Source organism: Ahaetulla prasina, chromosome 1, assembly GCF_028640845.1.
Source record: "Ahaetulla prasina isolate Xishuangbanna chromosome 1, ASM2864084v1, whole genome shotgun sequence".
Lineage (NCBI taxonomy): Eukaryota > Metazoa > Chordata > Lepidosauria > Squamata > Colubridae > Ahaetulla > Ahaetulla prasina.
Window position 1 is genome coordinate 53,423,452 of NC_080539.1, and position 14,536 is coordinate 53,437,987.

The 14,536-nt window shown below is 35.3% G+C and overlaps 1 protein-coding gene across 1 annotated transcript in view; it reads right to left on the reverse strand.

Moving 5' to 3' along the window:
* MTA3 (metastasis associated 1 family member 3) overlaps nucleotides 1–14,536 on the reverse strand; it is a 137,008-nt gene that overhangs the window by 5,366 nt on the left and 117,106 nt on the right. The window lies entirely within an intron of this gene.

Sequence of the window (14,536 nt, forward strand, 5' to 3'; positions counted from 1 at the left end):
ATTATCGGGGAATATTTTTCTCTCTTTGACGATCTTCAACAAATCTAGCAGAATATTGGAAAATTGCTGTCTGTGTTAAAAAAATAACAATTTAAAAACGAACTATTCTTTCTTTGGAAATCGTTTTAGTGGTGTATAAATTAATTAAATAAATAAACATTGCAATTTTTTTAAAGCACGGGAGAGGGAGTCAAAGAAAGGAATGTGCATTTTTTTTAGCATAAATGTGTTTGTATTGTATTTTTTTAATCTTTTCCAAATGCTGAAGGAAAAATCTATGCCAAAAGTTTCACCCAGCTTTGCACATAATAGCTAATTCTGTTCCTTATGTCTTTATCTTATCCTTCATTTTTGATCATGTATCATTTGAGCCTCTGAACTTCTTATAGTGCCTACAACTTCTGAAGTTTAAAAATGCCCTATATAGAGACTATAAGACTCTATCCTTTCTCAGTTGGTTCTCTGGTTGCTAGACTGTTGTAATGAAATTCCTTAATTCCTTTGGCCCACTCTACCTGAAGCTGCAGCTAAACAGAGATCTTTCCTGTGAATTAAAGCACTCGGTCTAAAGCTTTAAGCTAAAAACTATTTATTTTCTATATGTCACTGTTTCCTCCTTAGGCTCCCTAATACATAAACCTGTGTTATTGTCTCCCACAACTATCATGGCCATTAGTTATGCTGTTATAATGCATAAGGAAGAAAGAAGAGTATTATTTAAAGTCTTCACAACAAGGAACACTGGACACATTTTGTATTCTGGAATGTGACTCTTTAAATTCTTATAAAATCAGGAGGAGCTTCAGGAAGGAGGTTAAAAACAAGTGGCCGTGACTGTGTGATCAAAACGATGCCCATTTTAATTGAGACCTGTACAAAAGAGGTGGGACTTTGATTACATGATGTCAACCCTAAGAAGCAGACTACAGCAAGAAATAGGCTCCAGGGATGACTAAAAATGTTTATCTAAATTGGTAATAGTAATATAACCTTGAAAGCCTGATGGTGTTTCCTCTCCTCTCTTTCTCTTATATTGATATGAATTAGGGAGAATGGGTGTCTATTTGAGATGATTTGTAATCACCTTCCATCCTTTAGATTCAAGTTATGTTTCCTTTTGGTTGTTTTTATAATATAATTTATTTCTCTGTTAAGGTAATCCTCTTTACTCTATATGTGGCCGTAATTACCATCATGACTATTTTATATACAAACCCACATATACAGCCTGTGGATGCCCCATACACAATTAATTTTAGACTAGTTGGCTCTGCAGGACAATCTGTATTCAAATTCAACTCTGAAATCCAGAGAGCTGTAAAAGAGAGATAGTCAGTTTGGTATAGTAGTTAAGGTACTACGCTAGAATCTAGGAGACAATGAGTTCCAGTCCCAAATTAGGCACAAAGCCAACTGGTGATTTTACACCGGTTACATTCTCTCAGCCCTAGGAAGCAGGCAATGGCAAACAACTTCTGAAAAATCTTGCCAAGAAAACTACAGAGATTAGTCCAGGCAGTTGCCAGTAGTCAGCAATGAGTTGATAGCACCAAAAATAAATAAACAAAAATATAAATCTATTTTGAATCTATTACAGTCTATTTAGACTCAAGAATCAAATTTAAAGCATTTACCTTTTATTCATAAAATACTAGTTTATTATATTGGTCAATTTATTCCAGTGTGACACTGAATCAAAGGCCAAAGCCAGTGAAGTGCTGAGCTTATTTCTTGCTATTTACTGGTCTCAGTAAATGGATCTGTGGGAATTGCAGGACAAAGGTGAATAACAAGGAAAAGGATGAGGGTTTCAGTGAATGATGAACCTAATAAGATTGTAAACCCTTTTAAGTATTTTTTCACCCCCACAATGCTTTATATTGTGAATCTTTATGACACGGAAGAACGCTATGTTTTCTAGACAATGTTCCAAAAACTCTTAAGTATTTAAAGATTATTTATTATACAAAAATATACCATGAATAAAGTAGCTTTCCCAGGAATCTTAGGGCAAGCACTGCATAGAAAATCCAGAAATACAATAACCATATAAGTGAATCCTCTGTTTCTTCCAACCCTTTCTTTTTACTTCCATGGATTAGTGAAAAAGTAGGTATTGTCCTTGAATAGAGTGATTAAGGAAAAAAGCTTGAAGAATCATTTAGGGATTTAGGGATACCTGTATGGAGGGCATTGAGAAAAGCATACTTCCCTCTTTGCTTTATTATTACAGACTTATTTTTAACTATCAGAGCTATTTTCTGCACAGAAAAAAGATAACATTCGAAAAATATTTTGCAGAATAAAATTATAAAGAGAATGGAGGAAACCCTTGCTTGGGTTCAGAACTAGGCAGACTTGGAACTGTTTAAAATTTGGCCTGAAAAATACAAGAGAATCTTCAAGCTCCAGATTAGATCAGAAAGTCTGAAAATATCCAGGAAGGCGGCAGTGGCAAATCCCTTCTGAATTGTTGCCAAGAAAACTGCACAAACACTTCCCTGAAATCATCTAGAATTGAACATGACTCAAAGGAGGCATTCTTCATTACTCTCTTATTAATTTCTTTTTTTCAGAAATTGCAACTGCAAATATTCATGTGAGACATCTTGGAGGACTTCAGTTAATATATAAATGGTCCCTTCCTCCATTATTGTATGTGCCAGATTTCACTTGAGATTTAATGCCTAATCTTTTAGGTTCACTCTGACACAGTTTATTATCTAGTTTCTTGGTACTTTATTACAGCTTTGTGTACATGTGTGTTTTGCCTTTGTTTTTGGCACTGCAAAATATTGCCTGATTGCAAAACAACTAAGTTCAAAAAACCCAATGCTTCCACAAAATTACTAGCATGGTTTTAAAACCTTAAAAAGAATGAGTTTTTCCCCAAATATCTCTTTTAAAAGACTGATGTTTTGAAGCAGAAGCAGCACTGAGGATATAAATAAATGAAATTATCTGATTGTTTTCTTACCAGACTAAATATTTGAATCTTTCAGACTAAAGACACATTTCACTATCAGGATAATACAGCTTCCTTCAGTATCTTTCATGGTGAAATAACTAAATGAATCAGCCCATATATAGAAGATTGTTAAGCATTTTAAGACAGGAAGTGCTACAATTTTAATCAATGTCGCTAGAAGTACTAGTGTATGTTCACTTAATCAGGGGAAATGTTTATGGTAGATAGATTTGAAAGTGCAGTAACAGTAAGTTGCACACTCTAAAGCTTCTCAGTGAAGCAGGGCTGAGCAGATGGGCACTCTTAGAAAAGGAAAGAAAAGGCTATCTTTTCACCTTAATTCTGAATTTTTCTCTTCAAGATCTGAATGACATTTCCAAGTTGAATGATCCTTTTTGAGAAAAAACATTGGAACTTTTTGTATGCACAAGTGAGTATAATCTTTGCAGCTCTGGTTGTTTTATTGACTAATTCTGGATATTTCTGGATCTTGAGAGAAACTCACACAAATATAGGCATCTGGATGTGCACTCACAGAACAATACAGTGTGTTTTCAAAGGCATTATTTAACAAATACCAATGAATTTGAAATAATATTAATGCAATACAATATTTTCTTTCACTGTCTGAACTGCTGAAAACTAATGAAACTGAGAGTTGGGATCTTGATATGCAATTCTATATAGGTTTCTTTTCAGAAATACAGGCTTCATTGAATTGAGTAGGATTTATGTCCAGAATAGTTAGTTTAGGGCTGTAGATTATAAAATTCTGATCTATGAATAAGGAAATTATTGCAAACTTCATAATATCAAATGCAGATGAATCTCATTTCCTACTGTAATGATATCAATAACCACCACCACCCAAGTTCAAGAATAACTACAGCAAGATTAAGTAATACTTCAAAGGATTCCTTTAAAAAATCCTTTGCAAGGACTAGGGATCAAATGTTGTAGATAAAGGTAGAACAATAAAGAGTATAAATTATATACTGAGAAGGCAATAATTTGGAGACAAAAGCTATTTTTTAAAGAACAAAAGCTATTTTCTATTAAGTGTTCCTCTAATGTGATATCATTGTGGCCACTCTTACTAACATCAAAAGGTATGATCAGCAGACTTATATCAAACGGAAGATCATGCTGGCGCTGTAGTGAATATGTTCACAATAGAGTTGACACTTACCGTGAGAAGATTTCTAACTGCTTCCGCACTGAAATGAAACAAGCATTGAGTCATTCAAAAGTTGTTCTAGGCATATTTTTACTGGCCCATTGAAGGAAAGTCTACTGAAATAACCATTGGATTTATACAGTACTGTGCTAATTGTGTGCATAAAGTTGATTAAACCTGAAAAAATATCAAGATTGATGCATCTAATAGTACATGTGACTGTAGCTGTCTTCAAGCATTTTCTTATGAACTCATGAAGACTCTAGCAGAATTCATGGATTGAGCTCTGTCCTCTTGATAAAGTTCAGAATCTCAGTAGTGCTCCTGATTTGATGTATGATGGGCTCATATCTGAAGGAATTTGCTGAACACAGCAGCTAAAAAGATCTACCAAACCAGAGAGAGTACATTCAAGTGATGTAAAAGGAAAATCCTTCCTACAAGAGAGAAATGTCTCCAGACTTGGAAAATATTTTATTGCACATATTTGTACCCCATTTTGTAATTTAACGATCATCATTAAAAAAAAACCTGTCAATAAAATGTTCCGCTTGTTCTTAACAATGTTCACTTAACAGAGTTGAATAAGCTATTGTTTTGTTTCTGCTTTGCTCAGCTTTCATGCATTATCAATCCATACTTCTGCTCCTCAAAAAACACACATAAATGTTCAATGCCCTTAAACATTAATCAGAATTCATGGTGGGATGATGGACACTTTTTTCACTAAAGTCCTGGAAAGTGATGATTGCAAGGAACAGTTAGCTTTTCAAGACTTAAACTCATGTGAGGAGAATGCAAGCAAATCCTAGTTTGAATGTAATGGAGCGAGGAAAAATAAGTTTCTTTAGGCATACATGGATATAAATTTGGGATGTTTCTCATAAAGAGATGTATAAAATTATAAGCAGGCTAATATGATTGAAACTTCTGCCATAATTTATAGGAGTAGCATTTTGGCATTCTTTAGGAGGTTTTCAGAATGTGTGAGAAATGGACATGGACTATTGAACTTGGAGTCCAATCATCTGGAGATCAACAAGATGCTTATTCTGATGTGTGGGAATACACAGTAAATTCAATATCTTCTAGTCTCTGTGAGATCAGACTCCTTCTTAGGCCTGTAATTGCATTCATAATTTGAATATGAATTATCACTACTTATACAGCTACATATTTTTCCCAGAATAATATAATTTAAATTCTTCAACATAAGAATCATTCTGTGACTGAATATATTCCAAGAAATATTATTACTTTTCTTTCAGTGCTTTTTATGCTCAAAGGAGAACTTCTTGAATGCTGCTGTTGCAATAAACCTACTGTGAGTATTTGAATGTTTAACAAAGTGGGATGGAAAAAAAACTGCAGTTCTTTATAAAATAAATACTTTATATAATCTCCAACACATTTCAATCAAAATCTTCCTTAGGAACTCTAAATATGATTTCATAAATATGCCCTTCAAATTTATTGTATAATTCCCAAAAAGTAATATAAAACAGAGACATTTTTAAAAAAAATGTACCTATTGCTTACAGCGAAGTTCCTATGTGAATTTCTTTATAATCTATTTTATTTTTGAATTACTATTGCAATTTTTTTTTCAAAAACCCATTATTTTATTTTTAAAATGTGAAACATGGTTAATGAGTCATATAAATAGTCCATGGGAGTCTCAGGTTTTAACTGAATGACTACTGCTTTTCAAAAACTGGGTTTTTGTTTGTCTGTTTGTTTTAAATAATTTTTATTCATTTACATCTTTAAAATCATTGTTATTACATTTTTACAGCTTTCTGATACCGGCATCTTTGGTAATATCTATTGCAAAAACATTGCAATTTTTATCCTATCCTATCCTATCCTATCCTATCCTATCCTATCCTATCCTATCCTATCCTATACTACATGTTTGTTCTGAGAAGGTAATACTTGAAGGAAACTGGATTTCCACCAAACGTACTTTCATATTACACCTGCAATTTTGTCCTCTTTTTGTATAGAATTTGAGGGAGGCCTTATTTTTGCTTTTAATCATGTTTGTGGGATAAAGCTTGATATTGCACTATTGCTTCCTGAAGTAATACATAACGTGTGAATTATGCATGGATTTTGGTAGCCAACAGGCCAAAGTCAATGAGACAGATGTACATGAATAAATATTACAATAGAAAATCTGTCTTTTATATGCTGTTATATTTGCTAGTAACATAACCCCAATATAACACAAAGATACCCACAACAAACAGGATTGTTGTATAGCAGACAAAGCCTCTCTTAATTTTTACTTCAACTCTCACTTGAATTCGTTTTTAGTTTCCCGCTAATGTCAAGGTTATCTTGTTTTTCATCCTGTGTGTGTGTGTGTGTGTGTGTGTGTGTGTGTATGCACACGCGCTTTCAAAAGTATCTTTTAATTTCCACACTCTTAAAAAAATTCTTATAGAGGCAGAGAAATATGGAGGTTTTCCCCTTATTCATTTTCTAACTCATTTAATTGAACCAGATTTGGTTAAAATTAATGTGTATAATCCAGTCTTTGTGTTATATCATGAAGAGACTCTTATTTAAGTTTACTATGGAATTTATGAGTCAAAGATGAAAAATGAGGGCCTTTCTTTTTCACAGTAACGCAAGTAGAACAGAACAAAATAACAAGATTGAAAGGGCCCTTGGAGGTCTTCCTGCTCAGGCAGGAAACCCTATACTATTTCAAACAAATGATTGTCCAATCTCTTCTTAAAAACTTCCATTCTCATAGGTGAGAGATTATCATTTCATTATCACTGTCATTGTGACAGTGGGCATCAGTGGGCAACCTATGAGACTCTTATCAGTGAATCTTTCTCACCACAAGGCAAGTCCAATTCATGTTGTCTCAAAGCTACTAAGGCTATGCTAAAAAATAAGTCTATATTACAATTCTTTTGTATGAGGACAAAGAAACTAAAACTAAGCTTTTTGTTGCAACCCCTGCCAAATTGACACATATTAAATAAATAAATGTGTTCATAGTATCTTGAAGTCCTTACAAATATATAGAAATTAATAAATGTCTGTAAAACAATGTACTACAGAACTTAATTCTTAAAAACCACTTCTTTAGGGGAGTGTGCAGTTTCTAGCCATACCTCAACTGCCAGCCACCATATTCTAACATATAACATTTATAACAATTAATTCATTAATGACTTGATTTATTTATTACATTGTTATATGGTACTGAATGTCTGACAGTCAATGTATGAAACAATCACACTGCAAAGTACTATTTAGTGTTCAAACACCCCATATCCGATTTTCAAGTATAGATAGCTTTCCCTGCACTATAGTTGCAAATAAATGTCAATAGGTTACTTATTGCTTAATATCAATAAGTAAACCTCATGTATTATTGATATAATACAAAGTTCTAAATACATAAAGAGGTTTATAGTCATAGATTTGCAGGAGAAAATTATCAGTCAAGACTGTGGCCATTAAATGCTGATTCTTCTTAGGGTCTCTTTCTGTTTTATATAAGACTCGGTTGTGGTATTAAAGATATGGCAATAATCAAAGAGATAAATACACACAAAAGTACCAATAAACTTTTGTACCAGACTAGATATAACGATTGAATTGTCTGAACAAACAATCTCTGTATCCAGAGGAATGGAGGAAGTTCATAGCGTGGTTTTTCTTCATTAATAGCTCCCTGCCTTACATAATCCTAGCCTGCTCTTTTATTTTTACTTTTTTAAAATTCACAGAGTGACTAGCCAGGGAGAATGATCTTTTAATTAAGAGAACAGCATCTGCAATATAAAAAAATGAGTCTTTAAAAACTTAAAAATACAAATATGAAGCTTTAATATGATCAAGGAAATGTTTAGAATTATAGCTATTTATGTAGCACTTACTAACCTTACAGCTTTTAAACATATATTTCTGAAGAATTTGTGCCTTTTATAATTTTGTCAACAGTAAACTTAAAGATTCAAGATCCATCCCACCACTAAAAGATTCTAACAACAAAGAATGCAATGACGAAACAGTCAAAGCAAACCTCTTCAACATTTTCTTTGGCTCAGTTTTTGTTAACTCCGATAACACATATCCAACATTCCACAAACGAACCAGCAATGACTATGATGATCTAACTCATATAGATTTCACAGAAGACAACGTTGGTAAAGCTCTTCACAACTTAAAACCATCGCTTTCTATTGGACCTGATGGTCTATGTGCATATTTCTTAAAAAAACTTTCCATTAATATAGCTGAACCCCTAAGTATTATCTTTGATAAAGCTTTCACTACCAGTTCTCTTCCCAAACTTTGGTCACTAGCCACAGTCATCCCCATCTTCAAAAAGGAGACCCCAGCTTAGTCGAAAACTACAGACCGATCTCCCTTTGCTCGTCACCTGCAAAGTCATGGAATCTATCATCAATCAATCCATTACCTCACACTTAGAAACTAACAACCTACTCTCCAACAAACAATTTGGTTTCAGGAAAAGTTATCATGTAACTTACAACTTCTCCACTGCAAAAACATATGGACTTCAAATCTAGATCAAGGCAAATCAATAGATGCAATCTACATAGACTTCTGCAAAGCTTTTGACTCAGTAGTACACGATAAACTTCTCCTTAAACTAACATCCTATGGCATCTCAGGACCCCTCCACAAATGGATATCTGCTTTTCTGTCTAACAGACAACAAGTGGTCAAAATTGGCAATGCTTTATCAAATCCTGTTCCTGTCAAGAGTGGCGTTCCTCAAGGCAGCGTCCTTGGACCAACACTCTTTATTCTATACATTAATGATCTTTGTGACCATATCTCAAGTAATTGTGTTCTCTTTGCTGACGATGTCAAACTATTTAACACCACAGACAACACTTCTATCATTCAAAACGACCTTGACCATCTAACCGCTTGGTCTAAAAATTGGCAGCTCCAAATTTCAACCAGCAAATGCTCAGTCTTACATATAGGAAAAAAGAACTCTAAAACTAAGTACATACTAGATGGACATTACCTTACAGACGACCCCATCCCGTTAAAGACCTTGGAGTTTTCATGTCAAATGATCTAAGTGCCAAAGCCCACTGCAACTACATAGCAAAAAAGCTCTAAGAGTTGTAAACCTAATTTTGCAGCTTCTTTTCCAAAACACCACACTGCTAACCAGAGCATATAAAACATTTGCTAGACCAATTCTAGAATACAGCTCACCTGTTTGGAACCCTCACCACATCTCTGACATCAATACAATTGAGCGTGTCCAGAAATATTTTACAAGAAGAGTTCTCCATTCCTCTGAAAACAACAAAATACCTTATCCCACCAGACTTGAAATCCTAGGCTTAGAAAACTTGGAACTCCGTCGCCTTGACAAGACCTAAGTTTAACTCACAGAATCATCTATTGTAATGTCCTTCCTGTCAAAGACTACTTCAGCTTTAATTGCAATAATACAAGGGCAACCAATAGATTTAAACTTAATGTAAACCGCTTTAATCTAGATTGCAGAAAATATGACTTCTGCAACAGAATCATCAGTGCTTGGAATACTTTACCTGACTCTGTGGTCTCTTCCCATAATCCTAACAGCTTTAACCAAAAACTTTCTACTATTGACCTCACCCCATTCCTAAGAGGACCATAAGGGGCGTGCATAAGCGCACAAACGTGCCTACCGTTCCTGTCCTATTGTTTTTCTTTTCTTCTTCCTATATATGTTTATATGTGTATATACTATATAATCTTTTTGTATGATGTTGTGACAAAATAAATAAATAAATAAATAAAATAAATGAAGCTGATTGGAAACCAATTAATGGAGAATGATGGTTAAATAGGAACTTTATATTTCAGTTTTGAATGCAAAATGTTTAAAATAGATATTTTCCTGTTTTTGTCTCTAAAATTCTTAATTTTTAGATGAACTTTTAATGTGATCCAGCAGGCCTTATGTAATTATATGGCTTTATTCTGGTTTGAAGTTATCATTCAATCTTTAGTTTTATATGATTCTTTCTCAACTAGTTGCCTGGTTTGGCCTATAGCCTGACAGAAACAGGACAAAACAAAAAATAAAAGCAAAGTTTCAGATATTATAGCAAACAATGGCTCATTATCCGTGTTTTTGTTGTGTATAGTTAAGTTGGAATAGCAACCAGGTGAATGACAAGCATGCACACACATTTTCTCTCCTCATTATGTTTATTTTTAATTATTATTGCTGCTGTCAAACCCTCCTTCACTCTGAAGAATTGAGAATGTTATACCAGTACCTTAAGAATCAACACACAAAAAATAAAATACAAAGTTATATTACTAGGCCTATTATAACACCTGTAGATCAGAATACAAGGACATTTGCAACTAATTAGTGGATTCCAAATGTTGTCCCCCTGTCTCTGTATATGTGTCTATGTGTGTATACATGCATGTGGGGCTAAAGCTTCAAAATATTATTCCACGTGCCTTGTTGGCAAACTACTTTTGAATTACTAAATGCAGCTTGTCATACATTCTGAGCTTAATATGCTATTCTATACTAGCGAGTTAAATAAGCATACCTTACCCATTTCCTATCCATCCACTTAGGGCAAGACTAAGAACTCAGAAAACACTTTCTATCTGAGGCCTTCATTTAAAATGTGTATATAGAATAGAAGGAATACAAATGTGGCAGTAGGGAGAGTCAACAGCTAGGGTTGCTCCCTGTTCAAAGCAAGAGGAGGAGGAGGAGGTGGGGGAGGAAGAAGAAGAAGACCAACGAGAATAGACTATGACAGTGAACTCCTGGCCCATAGGCTAGATGCGTCATGTGCTGGCCATGCCCACACCTAGTTTAGCGAATGGGGGGAGTCCTGATACATCATGTGATACCACCGTGACAATGTGATGTCCCTGGACTACAATGCCAGAAAAAACCAGATCAGAGTAATAGATTTGTACGTTATATGGCTGTGACATAGTAAACTTGGGCTTGAAAATAAGTGGCCAGTTTGGCTACTACTGATTTCCAATGGCTGGCAATGGTTTGTCTGAGTTTCAGTAAAGGATTTATCTGATTATAAATCCGCTAAATCACTATATACCTAGTGATGGCATGAGCTGAATCCATTACGTATTGGGAAAGCAATTGCTTTATAGCTTTATGAATGAAATAGGATAGTAAAAAAGCTTCCTTTCTCCCTAGGATCTTTTTACGTATGATCCTAAGGAGTAGTCACTAGGGGCTACTCAGGCCTTCAAGTCAGGCCTGAGTAGTCCTTGTTTAGTAACTGCCTACTTAGTTGCCAATCCCAATTGTAGTCTACTTCGGCTGCTCCCTTAAATTAGCCATTCGTTCCCCCTGCAAGGCCTCCATGAGGGAAGTTGCAAGCCTTCAAAACAAAAAATAGGCCACACTCCCTTTAAAATAGATTCCTTCATGCCCCTAAGTCCCTCACTGAATCCCCATTATTACCTCTTATGGTTTTAGGCTTTAACAAATAGATATGATAATTGCTGATAAAACATATACCGTATATTTATTACTAATAACTGGTGTTTCTTGGATTAGACATACAACAAGTGAATAAAATGCACATATGCTCTAATTGCCCTGGATCTCAAGAGATCAGGGATCTGTGTGTGCCCACATTCAATGTATTTACTTCAGAAAAACATCAGCCTAGTAAGAACAATGCTCAGCAGCTGGGGAGGTCCAGAGAGGAAATCAAAACAACCTAGATGGTGGTTGCGATTCTGTAACTGGTTTACTTTAATTTATTTAATTTAAGCACTACCCAGCTGCAAACTGATTCTGGGCAGTGAACAAAAAAGCTAAACAAAATAGGAAAATTCAATATAATATAATTACAAAACATAATAATGAAGTAATAAAGAATAAGAAGAAATAGTGAGTTTACTAAAAATACTTATACCCCTAAATATGTCTGCCAGGGCCCCAACCACCTTAATCCAAGACCTGGCAGAACATCCAGGTATTCTGGACTTTCTGGAATGGTATCAGTGTGGAAGTCACAAGTACATCTGGGGGACTTCATTCCAGGGGGCAGGTTTTGCAACTGAGAAGAGACTTCCTGGACCTAAATAGATGACATTAAGTGACTGAAGGGACCTGGAGCATGCCCACCCTGTCATCTTATACTGGCCAGGCAGACACCATTTGAGGAGTGATAATCACTCTTATGCCATGTAGAGTTTTATAGGTCATAACCAGCACCTTGATTTGCATCTGAAAGCAAACTAGTAACTGTATAGCTCATGAAGCATGCCCATAATTGCTCAGACTGCTACATTCTGAACCAGTTGATGCTTCCAAATTGATTTCACAGGCATCCCCTGAATAGTGCACCTCTGTTATCAAACTGTGACTATGACCTCCTGAGCCAGGAAAGAGTAACTAGAATTATGCAAAGGCCTTTCTGGCCAAAGTTGCCACCTGCTCATTGAACAGCAACTGACAGTTCAGGAAGATCCCCAGATTTTGCACACTCTTGAACAAGAAAGTGCAATCATTTCCAAGGTTAAAGATTGAATATTCCCAAATTCAAATGGCCATTAATGTTTGCCTGCATTCAGTCTTACTAACTTTCAGTCAGAGTTGGTTCCTCCCTACCCAGATCTACACAAGCATTGGAATCAAACCTCAACAGCCTCACTTGGTTGACCTGGGGTCAGAAGATATAATGAGATATCATTAAGATACTGATGATATTGAACCAAAAAGCTGCAGATAATCCAACATTTTCCTAAGGATGTTGAACAAGAAGGGAATGTCAAACCCTGTGGTAGTCAATAAAGGAGAAACCTAGAGAGTAAATCTCCCCCACTTCAAGCAACACCAACTGGAACCAATGCCAAAATTAGATGATGATTAACCCTTCCCTAAACCCACAAACCAAATCCAGAGGAATACCATGGACAACACTATCAATAACTATTGAGAGATGAAGGAGCATAAGAATGGATGTGGCACCTCCATCTCAGGTCTGGCACAGATCATTTTCAAGTGCAATCACACCTCTGTCCATATTGAATCCCAGCCTGAAACTACTAGACACAAGAACAGTTTCTTCCCAAACGCCATCACTCTGCTAAACAAATAATTCCCTCAACACTGTCAAACTAGTTAGTAAGTGTGCACTTCTATTAATCTTCTCATCATTCCCATCACCCATCTCCTTCCACTTATGACTGTATGACTGTAACTTTGTTGCTTGTATTCTTATGATTTATATTGATATTGTTCCCTGATTGCTTATTTGTACACTATGACTATCATTAAGTGTTGTACCTTAGAATTGTTGATGAACGTATCTTTTCTTTTATGTACACTGAGAGCATATGCACCAAGACAAATTCCTTGTGTGTCCAATCCCTCTTGGCCAATAAAAAGTTCTATTCTATTCTATTCTATTCTATTCTATTCTATTCTATTCTATTCTATTCTATTCTATTCTATTCTATTCTATTCTATTCTATTCTACAAGAGATCTAGATAACCCATTTCTAGAGTCCTCTTTAACTGCAGTTAGATCAACTTCTCAACAAACCTCCCTAAAAAGAGGTTAGAGACAGTTATCTAAGATTTTGGATTGGCTTTTTCATGAGGCGGATACACCACCATGTTCTTCAGAGCCAAAGACACCACCCTCTCCCTAGAGGCCATCACCATCATCACTTGAACCCAACTGCAAGTCACTTCACTGTCCACCTTAATTAATCAGGAACCACCTGGTCCAACAAACACGTGGCTGAATAAACCTACACCAAAATTCTTCTTTGTCTACTTCTTCAAATTGATTAACCCAAACTAAAACTAGATCACAAAACTGAGCCTCAACCGTCTTAGACTGACCTACCCAGTCACAAAAAGAGGATGGGATATGATTACAGTTATATTTTGATTTTTAAAAATCTATTTACTCCACCTGTACAGATGGTTTTTTTGCAGGAATCAGAAATGTGAAGCTGTCAGTTCTTCTAAACAAATGATGAAGTAGACACTGAGGATGACATTCCAATTTTCAACTGTTCTCAGATTCTTGGGATAAATGAGGCTGAGCTGCATTTTTCCTAAGTTCTTAGATGCATATAAGCCTAAACTAAATCCACCTGCTTCTCTCAGATTTTGGAGAGTGAGTTCCACCATCAGACCATCAAGTGATGAATTACAACTGACACTTTCCCATTGCAATCAGCATATTGAAAGCATCTTCTCTGATAAAGCTAGAAGCTTATAAATATGAATGGAAAGGCTTTAAAAAAAGGCCAAGCAAGGAACTGCCTTTGGTTCTTCATACAAAGATGAACCAAATAAGGCTCCGGCAAGCAACTTAAAAAGAATAAAAATCCACACAATCATACAATTGTGA